Source organism: Cryptomeria japonica, chromosome 5, assembly GCF_030272615.1.
Source record: "Cryptomeria japonica chromosome 5, Sugi_1.0, whole genome shotgun sequence".
In the NCBI taxonomy this organism is placed as follows: Eukaryota; Viridiplantae; Streptophyta; class Pinopsida; order Cupressales; family Cupressaceae; genus Cryptomeria; species Cryptomeria japonica.
Window position 1 is genome coordinate 787,044,612 of NC_081409.1, and position 18,543 is coordinate 787,063,154.

Genomic DNA, 18,543 nt, shown 5'->3' on the forward strand with positions numbered 1-18,543 from the left:
TTTTATAAAAACTCCATAATATTTAAAATCAAATTTGTAAACACAACAAAATATAAGACACCTTTTCTTCATACATGAGTTAGGACAAGGTGTTGTATAGCTTGCAAATCCTTATAACATTATAATTATTTAGTCATTGTAACCTATTAGAATATTTGGGACTGATTGGAATTGAGTGCCACCTTTGAAGGAATCTACAAGAGACACTATGCCATTCGGTAATATATTATTGCATGTGTAAGAGATTCTTAACACATGTAAGAGCATTGACATAGGGGGTTGCAAAAGAGATTAGGTGGAACATTTTTGATGGCTATATATAATATGCAGTTGCATATTGTAAGAGGTATTTAATGGACTAAATCATAGCACCTAAGTTTGGTTGGTGGATTCTTTGACTTAGGAGTTATATTCTCTTTTGGGAGGATTTATTCTTTGAGAGGGGTGCATGTGTTCAACCTGGACTAGCTGCATCAAGACTTGGTTAATGCAAAACCATTTGTGACCTCTCAAATATCCTTGGCCAATATATTAGAGGCATATCAGGAGATTGTATAATAATGTTATTTTATTTGTAGATGAATGTTGTTGGACTGATTATAGATTTAGAGTTGTCGATCTTTATTAGAAGAACAAAAGTTTGTATTGTATCATAACCTTCTTGTCGAGATTAACACATGAATAAAAAACATAGTATATTTTGTAGAACATTGAGTTGATTTTCATTTCAAGCGAAGCATTCTAAGTCTCTATATTCAAGCAATCAAGCATTGAAGTGTTTCATCATCAAGCATTTGTAGAGATCTCCAAGGCTGCGTTTCCTTCATTCAATCATTGTGGAGCAAATTACATCGTTTATATGCAAGCATGTGTGTGTGATTAGATTTTTGTAATGTTCATGCCATTTCATACAACATATGTGATTACATTTAACAAGCAAAACATCATTATTAGTCATTGCAGATCTAAGGTATATCTTTCCATTATTTATTTTAGCATTTGCAATATTTCATTCAAGGTTAATTCCTAAACCGAGGTTTGACTTAGGCAAACCCCTATTCCCAATCTATTTCCCTTCTCTAGTGTGCATATGAATAGGTACAGAGAAGTGATCTTTAGAATTGGCTTTATTTACAGTGACAAATTAATCCCCCATTGGGGTGCGAAACGTACGAAGGACTAGAGTGATCACCATCTCGGTCTCGACAAATCAGGAGCTCCTTTTAGGAACAGGTCTGAATACTCTTACAATCCTCAGATCCAGGTTTGTGACTTGATTCCGACAAATCATGAGCTCCTTCTAGGATCAAGTTTGAATACTCTTACAATCCTTAGATCCAGGTTTGTGGCTCGATTCAATGACTCTAGCTCACTGTTCATGCATTTTTACTTTAATTTCAGCTCGTTTGCCCTAATTTCAACATTTTCAACAAATCAATTCAACCCAAGGGAAAGCAAAGGCACACTTAAATCCCTAAAATCAAATCACAATCTAGATCTATTGGATTTAGATCTATCTAATTGCTATCTTTCCCTAATGTGATGGTCTTTAAGCAATATTAGTAGTTTTACTACATTTAATGGTGGAAAACCTAATTTTTACCATTATAGTAACAAATCCTCTCTCTTTTTCAATTTTAAGGCTATCTCCTTTGCTCATATTTCTAAAGAATAAAGTCTTATAGAAATAGCTATACAAATATTTTTATTCTGAAGATTAAGATCACTAAGTATCTTCTAATAAATCCTCTTAATTTTTTCAATGTATTCATAATACCCAAATTACAAAAAAGTACAAGATTTCACTCTTTGATGAATATGATAATGCGAATTATCCTAGATTCTATAAAATTCATGATAATAACAAACCTTATTGAAATTCCCTTCTTTTTAACTTAATAATGACTTGTCATTTCAAAATCTCAAAATTATTAAATCTTTTTTTTTATATTTTTTAATATATTTCTTTCCACCATTTAAAAAAAAAATAATTGAGTGTTTGTTAACTCAACATAGGTGTACGCCATGTAACGGCAAGTTTGGCTAATGAGATCCACTCAATGCCAAAAAAAGTGTTTCAGTGCATATTTGGTCGCTTCGTGGGGAGTTTAGTTTGTTAAAAACCACTTAAACTTTCAAAAACCCCCAAAAAATCTGATACAAAACATTCTTATTCACGCAAGGGATCTTAGGCGAGTGGGGGCCTCAGTCCGGTGTGGAGGTCCAAATATAGAATTGTCTCCTTGCTCATAAACAATCTTTTACATTACCAATTCGCTCAATAATAAGCAGATACGACTAACGTGGGGCACATGGTTTACATCTTCACTAGGCTCACTTCTTCTCCAATAGCCCCTAATGCTTTAATTCACATGGACTATCTGATTTTCCTTTTTTAATTTTTTTGTAGGCGTTGTATAAATAGTTTTGCACTGGATTTTGAAGTAAAAGCAATAACAGGGAACGTCAAAAGAGCCCTTCAGAGATTTGGACTGGTTGAGTTTATGTTGTTGCTGAGCAATTTGGTTGAGTATTATCCTGCCAATCTCGAAGCTTAAGGCCCTTCAGAACCTCGTACTGACTTGATTGTGTATTCTGTCTGGTTATGTTTACAGTGGAATATAGGCAGCGACAGCTCCGCAGGAAAGGTGTTGAAGTGACACCCACAAGCCCCTCTTTTCATTTGGGCAAGCAAAAGTAATTAGTAAGCCTTCGATACCCAATTTGTATTTTGATTTTTGGGTTTTACTTTATTATTTGAAAATTCTGGTTATTTTAATTTTCGTTTGGGGGCAATGGTTGAGAGAGTAGATTGTGACTGTAAAGACCCTTGTTTTGATTAATAAAGTTAAAATAAAGCAATGGTTGTTGCAATTGAAGTGCTTGGAAGAAATCGAATGAATACATATCTGCATAGATTTAGCAGTGGGGTTTCTGTATTTACAGTTCAGATTTGGAAAGAGGTCATACTTTTGGGGTACTCTGCATGGCCTCCCGTACCAAATGCAATGTTTTTTGTTGTTTGTTTTATGGCCACCCTTTACCTGTTTGGATTTGGCTCACTGTACTAAATGCAGGTATATTTTATTTTTTTTTCTGTTTTTTTGCTACATGTGCTCTTTGGATCTTATACGGTGGTCTTGTTTGGAACAAGAAATCTGGAAAGTACTGAGCTTAAATCAAGTAGAAGCTGAAACACATTTAATGATATTAGGCATAATCAACAGATGCAATTGCATTTTAAATCAAGATAACCAAAGCGAGTTTGGGAAATTTATTTTTTATGGAGGTGGAGTTTTTCAATGTTGGCATGGCCAAAGTGTTAGGCTGCCAGATCTTCAATTTATCATTTTATTACAAAATTACAAAATTTACGCAAGCTTGATAACATGCACGTCACAATCAGCTCTAAATGATACAGAATAAATTGATATACTAATGGCCAAAATATCAGCTTCTAAAAGCCTACTTAGAAGCAAGAATTAATAAAAAGCTTTCAGTCTACACTGCTGAAGGGCACATTCTTAAAGAGTCACTTTTCGATTCTCTTGAACTTTTAAGGCCTTTTATTCTTGATTTGGAAGAAGTCTTCGGGTGGAGGAGCAGGAGGAGGGTGGTCAGCATTAACAGTAGTATCATTCTTATATTCAGCCAAGTTGAGAGTTACTAAGTTAGGCAGATCTGTTCCCCTTAGATAATTTTCTTGGTCAGTGATGCCATTTGCCAACAGCTGGTTCTTGTAATTTATCTTCTATTCTTAAAAAAATATTCTGTTCCTATTCCCATAAATGCAAACATATTCTGTAAATGCATGTGAGGACTCCTATTCCCATAAAAAATGCACAGGGTTGTGTTTTCAGGTGGTCTACGCAGTGGTAATTTTTTATAAGGACCGGCAAGATACACATTGTCAATCTTTTTAGCCACTCATTCTTGGCACTTCTGTTCACCCTTTCCACCTATCCCAGCTCGTAAATGTTATGGTAATCTTGAGTGTCGATTATTACATTTGGAGTGAATTCTTGCTTGTTTATCCTCAAGTTTATCAACCTTCTTTTAGACAACACTCTTTCAAGTGCTTTTGTATAAACAATAACAACCTTAATAATCAGCCCTTTTTCCTCTGGAAGGTATCATGGACTCGAGGAAGTGGGTTTCATCTGAGGATTCAGATGAATGAATAGTACCAACAAGGCCCCTCTTCTGAAATTATCATCTCTTTTATCACCTTCCTGTCAGATGTGATGTTCTATCTTTTCTAGCACCAATGTATTCAATGCCACTTTTTTTTTCTGCAGAATGCAATCTACCCCAAATGTCACCACTGTCCTCTATCAAAAGGTGATCATGAAGATCTTAGAATCCTAGCAACCGATTTGTTAGATTTACCCTCTTTGTAGAGTCCTGTTCTGAGGAGCTTCCTTAGGCCCTGCTGCTGCATATTCAACTCTGTGGTCCTGCAAAACCGTGAGGTAGGGAATGATTCCATGAGTGAAGTCAGTAGGTTTGGTGTCCTTGTTTTGAAACACACACTTATTCCATTTTCTCCATAAAAAAACAAAAGGACATTTTTAGAGACAACTAACCATAGAGTATTCAATGAATTAGATTGTTGCTGTTTAACATCAATAAGGGAGCCAGTCCAAATATCAATCCATGTGATTTTTCTTTTGAATAACGCATCCTATCCTTTTAGCATAGGATTCCAGTAGCCTAGCATTGTGACAAACAAAGAAGAAATGTTATATTTTTTTTGCATTACTACATTGTAGATGGTTTTGCACTGCATTCCAGACTTTTCAAGTTCTCTGATGCAGCTAGTTTGGTCTTCATTATCATCCATTTAAAGCATTTTTTAAGGTTCTAGACAGGAGGCTCGTATGGAATTGAATCTCCAAAATTCAATTTTGATTGCCCATCTAGATTTCCCAAATTTAGTTCAATTTAGATTGTCAATCTATTTATCTAAGCAGTGTAGTGTAGAGGTCCTTTGTAACAGTTTGAAGAAATGGAGCCCCTTTGCACATTCACAGCAAGTCTAGCTAGTACTTTGTGCCTATCCTAGGATGGGCTATACTTGGGAGACCCCATAATATAGAAGACTTTTTTAAGTATCATGTAGCTTGTATCCTACATTGAGTAAATTTCTAAAGCTGCGAGTTCCTTTTTAGACCAGTGGAGGGCAGAATAACCTCTCAGATGTGCTAGCAAAATGTTCTTATATGTCAAATTCCACCAGGCTGACCAGAATGATTATGTTGTTATTCTCTACTTGCAAGAACAATGGCATCTTTAACTACTAGCCATGTTTTCCAAATAGCCCTGAATATAGGAACCTGGAATACCCTCAGTCACTTCTGTAAATGACCTAAATGTTGTATCAGTTACACTCAACCCCATCTAGGTTTGCTTTCTTTTTTGTGATCCTCTTTGTATAGCATTCCTTAGAGGAATCTTCCATGGTTTACTTACATATCCTGATATTTGAATCCACTTAACACTTAATGCAATTTGTTTAGGCTTGAAGCCTCAGGTCTTTTAGCTTTAGAACAGCCATCTATACAGGCCTATTACAAATGTTCCATCCAACTCCATATTGGTTATTTACTCTCCTGGCACCAGACAAAAGATAGTCTATAACAGTTTTTTACATTTAATAAGAATGACCACCGGAAATAACCAAAAGGATGCATGGTGAATGCTAAATGAAGAAATAACTATTGAACAAACTTGGAATTTGCCTACTAAATATATCAAGTGCCCTTGCTATGTTTGTTTAAAATTTAAAATTTTATTTATTTTTGGCAAAATCTAGTTCCACATCTCCTTAAACAAAGGGCTGAGAGCAAAAGGTATCCCAAGATATTTTACAGTTTCCTGAGGAACATGGCACTGCCGTTGCTTGATCAGCAAGCCATTGTGGAGGTTCTTGGTACCGACCCAATGAAACTTCTAGACTGACAACTTTGAATCTTTGATTGAAGCACTACATAATTCAATCCTTCTAGTCAAATTTGCAAATTCTCAGTCTCTAGTACTGGTACAGGGGATTCATTACGCAAACCTTTGGCATATCATGTTCAGTCATAGGAAATTCATTAATACCCTGATTTCTATTTCCGCTTGCCAATATTCTAAGTTTAACATGCCCTCCCTATACACCTTTCCGATTAATATTCTAATAAGCTCAACGCCCCCTTTTTAAGCAGATATCTGAAGTTGATTCATCCATTTTTTTGTGACATATTTTATACCCCTTTCTCTTTCTACCTCTTTTTTTGGACTCAAATCTGAATTTTTTTACATCTAATTATGTCTTCACTTAATACCTCAGTGAATGCCATATTTGAATAAAAAATTACAAGCCTTCAACATACATAGTTTAGTGTCTCCTTCAATTTTTTGTTGTCCATCAATGGTAAGGGGGATGGTGGGGCAGAATGAAGAAGGTGGGTGTGGATCTGGCTTGACCAGATTACATAAGTTAGAGGCATTGTGACCCATGGATTGGGAAATGATTGCAGTGATTTGCATGAATGATCTCTGAGAAGGCCTGCAACTGATACAATTTCTTGCATCAAGGAAGATAGATTCTTTGAAAGGGAGGGACAGTTAATTAGGTTCCCTTGAACTCAATAAATGGTAGGTAAGTGCAAGATTTCCATATTAATTTCTGTATGAAGACTCTCTATGATTGTTCAATATAGTTTATTGTGAGAAATATCCAATTGTTCAAGCCAACTATCTCTCTGATGCCATCTGGTAGAGACCCAACTATCTTATTAAAGCTAATGCTAAATATTGTTAAATGCTCTAGTTTTCCAATAGCAAATAATAGGAAGGCTTCATGAGGATTATTTCATTCTGGGAAGCCATTTGACCTGAGCTAGGAGGTAGGAATCCTGTAAGATTATTGTTAGAAAACAAAATAATCTCAAGGAAATTTCGAAGTTTGGAAAAATTTTCAAGTTCAAACATGCTGTTTTTGAAATATGCCATACAGATGATTATCAAATAGCTTCTGCATTAGGGACTACTCAAGCTCATCGAACTAGATTCCAAAGACTGCAATTTGGGCATGGAGAGCACCACTGATGGGAATGGCCAAAACCTATTGTTGCTCATATGAAACTGAAAAAACTTTGTCATTCATGAAGGTTTGATAAGCAATCCCACAAGACACGTTTTAATTAATCTCGAAGAATTCCATATGTGTAAGCAGCCCATCCTCCATTGGCAAATACCCATCAATCTGTTCGCTGGTGAGATAAAATCCTGCTACACTAGTGTTGTTTCAACACCAAGGCAATTGCTGTTTAGGTTTGGTGGGTCTGATTGATTGTCTTCTTCTAGGCATTTTTAATTCTTGAATTTTGGAATTTAAATCTATTCATACATCATGACTTAATTCTAGTATACTAGATAAAGCCCTAATCTCTTGCTATTTATTTTCTTACATAAAACAAACAGTAATATGCAAGTTGTTCAAGAAAACAAAATTTACCATGACTTTCCATTAGCCATGTAGCTATAGATTATTTTGTTTTTCCTACTTTGTAAGAGGAAATGTAGATTTGGTGTGCTTAACCATCTGCTAGTAAAAAATATAAAGTACATAGTCTTGTGCTTTAAGGATAAACAAGTGTTATGGTTCATAATAATGGGAGAAATACACCTTTTAGAAAGAAGGTAAGATATATACTGACTTGGAGATAGTCAAATGTACTGCACACGGATCATGTTTCTTGTCAAGGGATATTGTAGTTATCTCTTTCTCCATAACTACTATTAGTCTATTTCTCTATGCATTTTCTTTCCCTCCACCTACAATCCTTCATATAAGGTCTGTATATTCTTTGATAGAATTTTCCTTCCCTCCACCTCCAATGTTTTGTTTAAACTCTCTACTTTCTTTGAAAATGATTGCAAGCAAATTGAAGTGAAAAGCAAATTTATGATAGACTAAAAAGATAGCATATTTGTGAAATTGGATGAGCACAAATGGTAAATATGAAACAATTTTTTACAATGCTAAATCAATAACAAGAATAAAAGAAATAGAACAAGCACACAAGTGACAGAGACATTGATATACCTTGGATAAACTATTTTTGCGAAAACCCACCCTCTAAAGCTTCTTGGTGTGTACAATAAGGCTATAAGCTTCACTCACAATGAGCATGTACAAGATGATGTTAAACTTCACCCCAAGCCTTCTATTTATCAGCAAAAAAGCAATAAGAATGGAAAAACCTCTTAAGTTTTCTAGCCACTTTTAATTAATACACCAAAGTGACACTCCCAAGGTAGATGCCCAAGTTTGACTCTAGGATCAAGAGTCACTACAATGCCCAAGGCAATGCAAATGCTCTCTACAATCCAAGTGCAAATGACTTGTCTTCATGTGACCTTGTGTTAAATGTTTTTTACAAGACATCTATTTAATAGTTAAATGCATTTCTCCAACATGCCTCCCATATTAAATGCATTTGCCCAATATGCTACCCACATTAAATCACGAGCCCATTAAGCTATGTGTTCACTAAACCAAGACCACTGATATTAAATGTAATTCCTTAATGGGCTTCTCACATTAACTGTATTCCCAATTTCCCACATGACTACTAGCAAGAAAAATACAGCACCCCCAAAGCATGGTGGTCTATTTTGGGACGAACTGCCACTTTACAAAATAGCAAAAAAATTGTTAAAGGTGTGCAACACCCTTTCCAACAAAATCATCAAGATGTTCAAGTGGAAACTTTTGTTAAAATCCACACGAGTCATGTTACATGCTTACAAATTTACTGATGATGAATGTGGAACTAGCTAAAACTAACAAATGCCATCTTGGATGTAGTGTACTCCAATAAAGAAGGCTAGGTGCAAGGCTTGGGTGAATTTGATAGAAGATATACCATCCAGTCGTGCCTTCAAGATATATTAAACTGATAAAATGACATCATCCTTGCCCTCGAGACTTTGATCCTTTTCATACTATTCTTTTCTTGACGCTATTACCTAAACCATCACTAAGTTTCTTTGCTAGCATGTCTAATTATGTACTTTACAATTTGATTGTCTATACAAATGAGCATGACTTGTTTTGATGTTTGAATTAAACCTTTTGCATGTATAAATTTTCTTGTTTCCCAAAATTAAATATGTTTTATACTGGTTTTTAATTTTTTGAGTTTTTTCTCAAGTCAGAAGTCATTGCAGTGCTGAGGCATAAGACTATTGTGTGAACATCAAATTTCAATTGTCAAGTTGTACAAGTTCCCTAACCTTCATCAATTGAAGCAACCTCTACAAAAGAAACAATCATTATATGTTAGCCTGCAAGATATGTTGGAATTTACAATGTGGGTTAATTCAGAACATTTAGGTTTTTCGTAGAACTTGCAGAACATCCTTCTTTCAAAATTTCCTGAGAAACTGCACATTAGTCTGAGTGCTAAGGTTCTTTGCCATTTGTAGTTGTTGAATATCATGGTCGTAGGAAGATTTTACCATCTAAGGACTTAAACTCAATGCAGAGAGAACCTTCTCAACAAGATCAAAAGCATGCTCATCTTTTATGTTGATTTGTCAGTCAATGCTGTTGATAAAATGGAAACTGTTCCAGATGAAGAAAATGAAGAGAAAAAAGTGCAAAAAGAGAAACTGGTGTGAACAGGAAGATGGCTGGCAATGGGAGAAGACAGGAAGCAATGTTTCTTAGTGATAGTGACTTTGAATTTGGAAATGATGAAGAATCTGAATCTAAATACAAGGAAGGCATGCCTAAGAAGAGTGGAAGGAAGCTTGCTCAAGAGGTGGCAAATCTGCGAAAAACAAGTGCTACAAAACCAAATTCTATGACAGCCCTGAAGACAAGAAAAGAGAACCAAAAAGTGGAACACAAGAACAACAGATGATTGATGAAATCCTGGACGTTACTATAGATGATGTTGCTGATATTGTGATCTCCCCTTACAGAAAATATCCTGAGCTTTCAGCAGAAAGTTAGGAATATGGAACCCTTTCTGGAGCAGAAAAAGTGTATCAGTGATGTCAAAACTGTGCCAGTAGAGTGAGACAAGTTCTCCAAGTGGAGATGGATTTGCTGGATCATTTCTTAGACCTGAATGGTCAATGATTTTCCAAAGCTAGCTGCATGAAGCAAATTACAAAGAGCCCTTTGAGCTTCTGTGCAGTATTTCTTGAATGAGAGTGACAATTTAAGGATGAAGATGAAGATGGGAAGCAATGGAAGATTCTAATTTTGAATAAGATGATGAATTTAGTATTTCTCAAACCTTCATGAATGACAATGTATAATATGTAGTAATGAACTTCCTAAACTTAAGAAACCAATTTACAAATATGTATAGAAACACTAAATCCAAGTCTGATTTTGGCCAAGCTCCTGCATTTGCTTGCATTTGGCAGTAATATAGATGATATTCTTGTTCTAATCTAATCAGTTGATGGTAATTATTTCATCAAATGACAAAAATGGCTCATGGAACAAATCAGATACATTTCCTATGTTTCTAGTCATGTCGAGTTGCATCCCCTATAGCTATGTAAAGGGGATATACTCACAAAAGTTTTATGCATGGCAGTGGTGGATGAGTTAAAACCATGTTTCCTTTCCTAGTACCAATTTAAGAAGATATTTACTTTTGTGGCTACCCTACAAGATACATAGGCAAAAATGAAGCCTCAGCAAGGCACACAAATTATTTGACAGAAATCCACTATGACATGCATACTCATAAAATATTCTTAATATTTTTCAATTGATTATTATCAATATTTGACTGCCTTCATTGTTAGGTATACAAACTAGGCTTGTTGGTAAAGCCTTGAAAGCTTTTGGATAGTGGCAGTAAGTTTTTGAATTTTGGTGCTTTGGAAAAGGTTTGGGAGACCCATCCCTATTGATTGAATTCATATCTTTGTCTGATGCGCTCGTGTATGGAAAAAGCTAGAAAGCAGACAAATTGTATGACAACAAGCTGTTGTGAGATGTGGATTGCACTAAATTAATAAATTCAAATCTTATATTTTGCACTTGGCCACACCCTCTTTGTCAACATGTCATTTAAATGAAACATAATTCAATTAGAATGGAATTCTGAGTTTGTTGTGAAACATTGACCAAGTCACCAGTGACCTGTGATCCCATTGAAATTTGGATAATTTGTGTGTGTCAGTGGTGGATAAAATATAACTTATCAATAGCTTGCCTTTGTTTCTTTTGATAGTTTTGATAAAACCTAAAATTTTGGCATCTTATGGAATATTATACCCAATATTTTTTGACATTCGACTGTATCAGAACTGCAAATTGCAATTTCTTAACAAAAAAATTACATCTCTTAATAACACACATTGGAAATTATTAATTAATATGGAATAGAGCAAATCTTTCTGGGCTTGTCTTTTTATCATATCGTGTATTTGCTACCAGATGTAACAGAATGAAATGTCAAGAGTATGTAAGCAGGTGCATCTCTAGATGAATTTTATGAAATTGTTTGATTTATTATCTTTTTGCTTCAGATTTAGCCTTGAGCCATTTTGCACCATTTTTGCTTTTTGGAGTGGATGGAATGGCAAGTAGTTCTATAAATAATTTTTTTTTTGGTTTTCCTTGTTTAAGAAAAATGATCTTAAAACCAGGAGAGATTTTCTTCCACTACTTGTAAATCTGAGCAAACATATGGACAAAATATAGAATTACCATTTTGTTGTTTCTGAAACATAGCAGATTGCTTTTTGTAAGAAAGTTGCATAAGCCTTGTAGAAATGGGCTATTATCACCTTTAAGGTCTTGTAAATTTTTCAGTACATGAGATTTAAGTACGCTCATATGTTCTGGATAAAGAACACGTATCACTGTATTGCTCAAACAGTGGAATGCCTATCAAGATTTGTAGCAGTAGTCCAGTGCTTACAGGAGCCTTTTGTTTTAATCATTGACTCGAGAGTAAACAGATTATAATTTCTCTCTTAGAATTAGGAGCATGGTGTACATTCTAGTCTTGAGATGATGAAGGGCCTGCACTCTTTTATAGAGTTATTTGTGTGTCAGTTAACAGGTTGGTAAACTCAGTTTTCTGAATAATAAATGAATGTTGTTTTGAGGTTTCAAAATAAGCTAAATAATTTTTTCATCCTTGCAAGCAGCATATGCACTTTACAAGAAAACCAATAAAATCAAAGTTAGCCCTAAACCGCCACATTTTTCTGTGCTCTAGAGGGCCAAGAAAATTTTGAGTTCCTGTCTGTCAACTAGAGAGTCAAATTTCTTTCTTTCAAATGGAGTCTCAACCTAGTCCAAGATTCTTTTAAGGATTAGATAAGTTGGGGTGACATTCAGATCCCCTCAAGAAAACCATGAGGCCGTATGTTGGAAATTAACTAAGCATGCATATGCATAATTAAGAAAAACTGAACAAGGGGAAATAAAAAACAAGCACTTTTGATATGTTGAATAGATGGGGATGGCATTGGTGCATTTTGGCTGTGTGGGCTAGGGGAAACCCTGGCTGCAAAATCTCTGCATCTGAGAGTTTGGTTGGGGCTGTGGATGCGATTGGTGTTTGGGTGGGGTTTGGCTTAGTTTTGCAGCTGCGTGGAGTGGATTTGTGGCCGTTTTTCTGCAGATTGGTGGTGCTGTTTGTTGCAAGTTTATCCTCCCTCTTGGCTGTGTTGAGGGGACGTTTGTGGGTTTCTACTGATGTGATTAATACCTTTGCTTTCTTTCTATTTTGAGTGGTGTGCAACCTGGGGTTTGGTTTGGGTTGAACCCCATTTTTGGGCTTGTTTTTTTTGACCTTTTGGTCTTGGGATGGGCATGGCGAAGTGAGGTGCTTCTCTGAATTTGTTGGCCTCTGAAGCTATGAATACCGCAGACCCTTCTTCTTCTTTGCATGCAAATACTATGTAGCATTTGAGCAAAATTTCGTTTGGGGAGGGTTCTTCATTGTCGAAGGGTTTACCCAAGATCAAAAAAGTGAATGGGTGTTTGGAGAGATGTCAGTATTGTCCTGTTCTAGTGATTCAGACGGAGATGGTCTCGGAGGGGGTTTGATGTGGGTTGAACCCCATTTTTAGGCTTGTGTTTTTCGACCTTTTGGTCTTGGGATAGGCATGGCGGAGTGATGTGCTTCTCGAAATTTGTTGAACTTTGAAGCTATGGATACCACCGACCCTTGTTTGTCTTTGCATGCAGATGCTATGGAGCATCTGAGAAAAACTTTGTTTGGCGATGGTTCTTCATTGTTGAAGTGTTTACCTAAGATCAAAAAAGTGAATGGGTGTTTGGAGAGATGTCAGGATCGTCTTGTTCTAGTGATTCAGCCGGAGATGGCCTCAGAGGATGTAACATTCTTGAGCAATCATGCTCTTATCTGCAAATTTATGGGGCTTCGACTTCCTTTGCCAGTTTTGGAATCTTGGGCCTGACAAATCTGGAACCCTTGAAGGAGATATGGAGATAATGATGGCTGCAAATAATTACTTTTTGGTAGTTTTTTCTTGCATGCCAGATAGAAATAAGGCTATTAAAGGTGGCCCTTATTTCTATAATCAGGTTGGGCACTTCATCAAACCTTGGCATGTGCGGTTTAACTTTGTTGAGGAGCTTCCCTCGAGAGTCTATTTGTGTTTGTCTTCTTAGGCTTTTGCTTGAGTTTTGTAGGAGTGACATTCTTCACTCGATTGCTCTCCTACTTGGCAAACTTGTTGGTTCTGCTTGACAAAATCAAGATAGGAAGGTAATCTCATATGCTCGAATTTGTGTTGAAATTGATTTAAATAACCCTTTCCAAATTCTATGGACATATGCCTTGGATCCTCTTCTTGGTTTCACCAGCTCGATTCTGAGATGCTTCCGTTTAGATGTTGAATCTGTCATGAGTATGGGCATTTGCAAAGGAAGTGTCCTTAATCTAACACGATAGTTGTTGCAGCTAATTTTCTTTCCAATTCTGCTCTTAAGATTGATAAAGGGAAGGCCACTCTGTCTGATGGGGTTATGGACAAGGAGGGATTTATTCCTATCAAGCCTCGCAACAAGGTGAGAGGATTGAAGAGGACTCTAAAGGACATGCAAAATGATGGGATCTTTAATCGGTTTGAGGCTTTAGATTACTTGGTTCAAGAAGAGGGGATTTTGATTGAGCTGGTCTTTGGTGTTGGTGTTGGCTTGTTGGGAGTAGTCATGTTAGAAGACAGAGAGACTGATGGTCAAAATTTGTCTTTGTTGGGTTTGTAGGATGGACAAATGGATACAGATCTACCTTCTCGTATTCTAGATGTATTAGAACCAAGTGGGACTTTATTTATGGGGGATGTTAGTGCCTTGACTGACCTAGTCTCTTGTCTAGTAAAAAAGGTTTTAGATCCTGGGAAAAATGATGGAGCTTCTCACACCTTAGGTCTGCAGCAAAAACCCCTAAAAAGGTGGTCATCGGAGAAATCTTCGAAGGTGGGACATAAGAAAGACTAGGAAAAGGTGAAACATTGGTAGAATCTAGGTTAGTGAAGACCATTGACTCCCATTTCTCCCAATCCCATAATTGATTGTCATTTCATGGAATGTGAGGGGTATGATTAGCATCCCTAGACAAAAGGCTATTCATGAGTTGATTGATAGTGATACTCATTCTCCTGATTTTGTTTTTTTTCAGGAAACCAAATTGACAGTGGATGGTTTGTTAAACGGAGTTCCTACAATTTGGTCTCATTTTGCTCTTATTAGTGTGTTAGGGTACATGGTAGCTTGTTTTTGGGATCCACAAAAGGTTTCTCTGTGGATATTGAGTTGCTCTTCTATTTCTGTGGTTGCTTCTAGCTTGGATTTTGGTGAAATGTGTTTTTTCACTAATGTTTATGCTCCTACTGATCTCTTGGGCAAATTGCAGCTTTGGTCTTGTTGACGTCAAACATAGAATAAAGTTGCCTAACGGTCACTTCACTCTCTCTTGATCAAAGTGCGATTGCATGCTAAGATTGCAAAAAGTTCAAACAATCGACTCCAAGGTTCCTTCAATGCGTGGACGTGACTCAGTTGGCTGATGTGATTGCTGGTAATCCAAGGGGCCTTACGTTTGCATTGTTCTTTCACTTCTTTGTTGTGGCTGGAACTCCATCATCGGATATGGAAATTCTGCGATGTTGTTGCTTTGAACGGTCTAAAATGAATTGAAAGAAAAGGGAAAGGGTTCAAAAGGATCTAAATCTACTCCTAAAGGCAGTGATAACAATGAATAGTGTTCTGGTGGACAAATTCCAAATAAACCAAGCTCTGCTTCGCCAAGTTCAACTACAACTCCGCAAGAACCGGTGCAATCTTCTAAGGATATTGAAGGATTTTCAAATCGAGAAAGTGCATTTGAATACCCAAAACGGTGCAATCCAAACGACTGTCCACAATCGAACTTAGCACAAGTTTAGTGGCTCAGGCTAACTTTACACTGCAACTTACAATCAGCAAGATACAAAAAGTATGAACCGTGGAATTCATCAGACACCATTACATTCTCCATTGAAATCAAAGCACTTTACTACTTCTAATCTAAGTGAGGAAGGTGAAACCATGCAAGTTTTGAAAAAATAACTCAATTGGACACCATCAGAGAACAATGTTTCACTATTATTTTCTCAAAAACTTATCGCAACAATTTCATACAAAGCTCCCTCCCTTTACAAATGAGGGGGTCACCCCTTTATATAGGCCTCGAGCCATGATTACATGCAAACCCTAATTAGGGTTTTCCCTAAAAGATTCTCCACACATGATGCAACAAGGTGGGAATCTCCAATTAATAATCCATCATGCCCATATACAATTAATTCAAAAGTACCCAAAATAGCATCCATTGTGCATTAAATGCACCACCTCCTTCAAATTCGCCCAACATGCGTTGAATATTCATCCATGCAAAAATCACCCCATTATGTCATAAATGCTCCATCATTTCCACATGCAGCGGCTGCATGCAAAAGGAATTTGCCATAAATTCAACATGCAATGACCAGGTTGCCATTTGGTCAAATATTCCGGCAATGAATGCGCCACCATATTGCCATGCGTTCAATATATCCTCGCTATGCAAATGGACTTTGCCGTCGTATATTCGCTCCTACACATCTGGAATTGTTGGAGAGGGAAAATTCAATTCAGGAAGAATTTTCTTGAAGTCTCCTCAACTTTCCTTGCTTGAAGAAGGTTTTTCATCAATTCTGCACATTTCCTATGTTTTAGGAAAATTTCCAAATTAGGGTTCCACGGTCCAGGAGAGAGAAAATTCTCCTACGAATCCAAATCTGTAAAACTTTTGAAATTTGGATGTGATTTGATGCCCGAGAATGGATTTTTCAAATTTTTCCTTGGAGGGGAAATTTCTTGTTCAGTTCATCCCTGATTCCTTCCTCGCCTTAGAAATTTTATGTTCAATTCATCCTTGGGTGTATTTCTTCCTTGCTTGGAATTTTGTCCTAAAGGAAGGAATTTCCAATACTTAGCCAAATTTTCATCTTTCCTGGAATTTTGTCTCAAAGGAAGGAATTTCCAACACTTAGCCAAATTTTCACATTTCCAAGAATTCTGTCGTGAAGGAAGGAATTTCCAACACTTAGCCAAATATTCACCTTTTTCAGGAACTCTGTCATGAAGGAATTTCCAACACTTAGTCAATTTTTCACCTTTCCCGGAATTATGTCCTGAAGGAAGGAATTTCCATTACTTTGTGAATTGTCCATGTCTCCTTTTCAACATCCCTATTTTTTAGGGATCCTCCTAAAATTTAGGAGCGAGGTTCATTGGATGGGGAATTTCATCCCGATTCCGAATCTATAAAATTTTCCATACTCCGTCGAGATCTGGTGTCTAAAAATAGCAAATTCGAAAATTCGCCTGAGGGGAATTTTGCTTTTTATTCCTCCTTGACTCCTTGGATTCCATGCCTTAGGCAAAATTTCAATTTTTTAGCTTGGGTGAAATTTTCACCATACCAAGGATTCATGGATTTTCCTTCTGTCCTTGGGAATCTCATTTTAGCGCTTGACTCTAGACTTGGGCGCATTTTTGCTTTGTCCATGGACTTGCGGATTTTTCCACCTCTCCTTGGCTTCTCCATTTCAGCGCTCGACTCGAGACTTGGGCGCATTTTCGCTTTGTCCATGGACTCGTGGATTTTTCCACCTCTCCTTGGCTTCTCCATTTTAGCGCCTGACTCCAGACTTGGGCGGAATTTTGCCAGTGCCAGGGATTCATGGATTTTCCTTTTGTCCTTGGGAATCCCATTTTGGCGCCCAATTCCAAACTTGGGCAGAATTTTGCTAGTGCCAGGGATTCATGGAATTTTCCATCTGTCCTTGCCTTCCTCATTTTGGCGCCCAATTGCATACTTGGGCTGAATTTCCACTATGCCATGGATTCATGGAATTTTCCATTTGTCCTTGCCTTCCTCATTTTGGCACCCAACTGCATACTTGGGCGGAATTTCCACTATGCCATGAATTCATGGAATTTTCCATCTGTCCTTGCCTTCCTCATTTTGGCGAATTTTTGAGCTTTCCATTTTAGGCATAGGCTTCTAGCACTTGATCAATTTTTGGCTTTCTTTGTCTGTTGTCTAACTTACCGGAATTAGAAATGTTTGTGAACGTCTGATCCTTGTCGCCTTATCTAACTGACCTTGCCAGTACTAACTTTCCAAAAATAGAAACATTCAAAATGTCAGCGTGTTATGACGTTTTCACACATCGCCCCATTGCAAATGGGGACCCCTGTTTTTTGCTTTTTAGGGTTTTTTTTTTTTAGGTCTTTTAGGGTTTTGTCAGTTGGCTTTTGCATTTTTGAGTGCTGTCGGGGAGATCAATAGGATAGTAGGTCTTGCTGGAGTGAAGTCCTGATCTTGAAAATTTGGCTAAGTCTGAAAGTCCTGATCCTGAAATTTGGCTAAGTCTGGAATGTCCTGATCCTGAAATTTGACTAAGTTTGGAAACTGAAAAACCTCAAAAAACTAGATTTTGCAATATAACTCTTGGAGGTCTGAAACCACTCTCAAACATCCTGAAAGTATATATGGAATATAACTTAAAGTATAAGCTCTTATACTTAAATGTTATATTCCATAAAAATTATCCTGATAGAGAGTTCAAAAAGTCAAATTTCACTCCTGTCCTTCACTGAGGATCCAGAGCGAATTTCGCTTCTGTCCATCTCCAAGGGACCAAGGCAAAGCGCTCCTGTCCCTCACCAAGGGTCCAAGGCGAAAAGGCTTATTTGAGTCATTCCTGACCTTGTTTGGTCAAATTGGAACATCAAAGGCATGGTGAAGGACGAAATGAACGTGATAGAGCATCCAGATTTGATTAAAAACAATGAAATGATGAAGTTTTTGCCTAGAAGGTCAAAAGTGCTCCTGTCCCTCACTGAAGGACCAGAGCGCTTTTCTTTATATGCACAATTTTTAGACCTTTTTTGGACATTAACTTTTATTCATAGCATGAAGTAAGGTGAAATCTTCCCTAGCAAAG

General features: G+C 36.9%; 1 protein-coding gene across 12 annotated transcripts in view; it reads left to right on the forward strand.

Annotated features, from left to right (window-relative positions):
• The first annotated feature begins 2,169 nt into the window (after window positions 1–2,169).
• LOC131049198 (uncharacterized) overlaps window positions 2,170–18,543 on the forward strand; it is a 31,691-nt gene continuing 15,317 nt past the window's right edge. Inside the window, exons 1-3 of one of the 12 annotated variants that reach the window (XM_057983233.2) lie at window positions 2,170–2,315; window positions 2,411–2,525; window positions 2,616–2,704. The gene's annotated coding sequence lies outside the window, so the exon portion shown is untranslated. Of the gene's footprint in view, window positions 2,705–9,595; window positions 10,804–18,543 lie in introns of those variants that run through there. The other 11 variants (XM_057983235.2, XM_057983231.2, XR_009106674.2 and 8 more) reach the window with 11 other exon arrangements.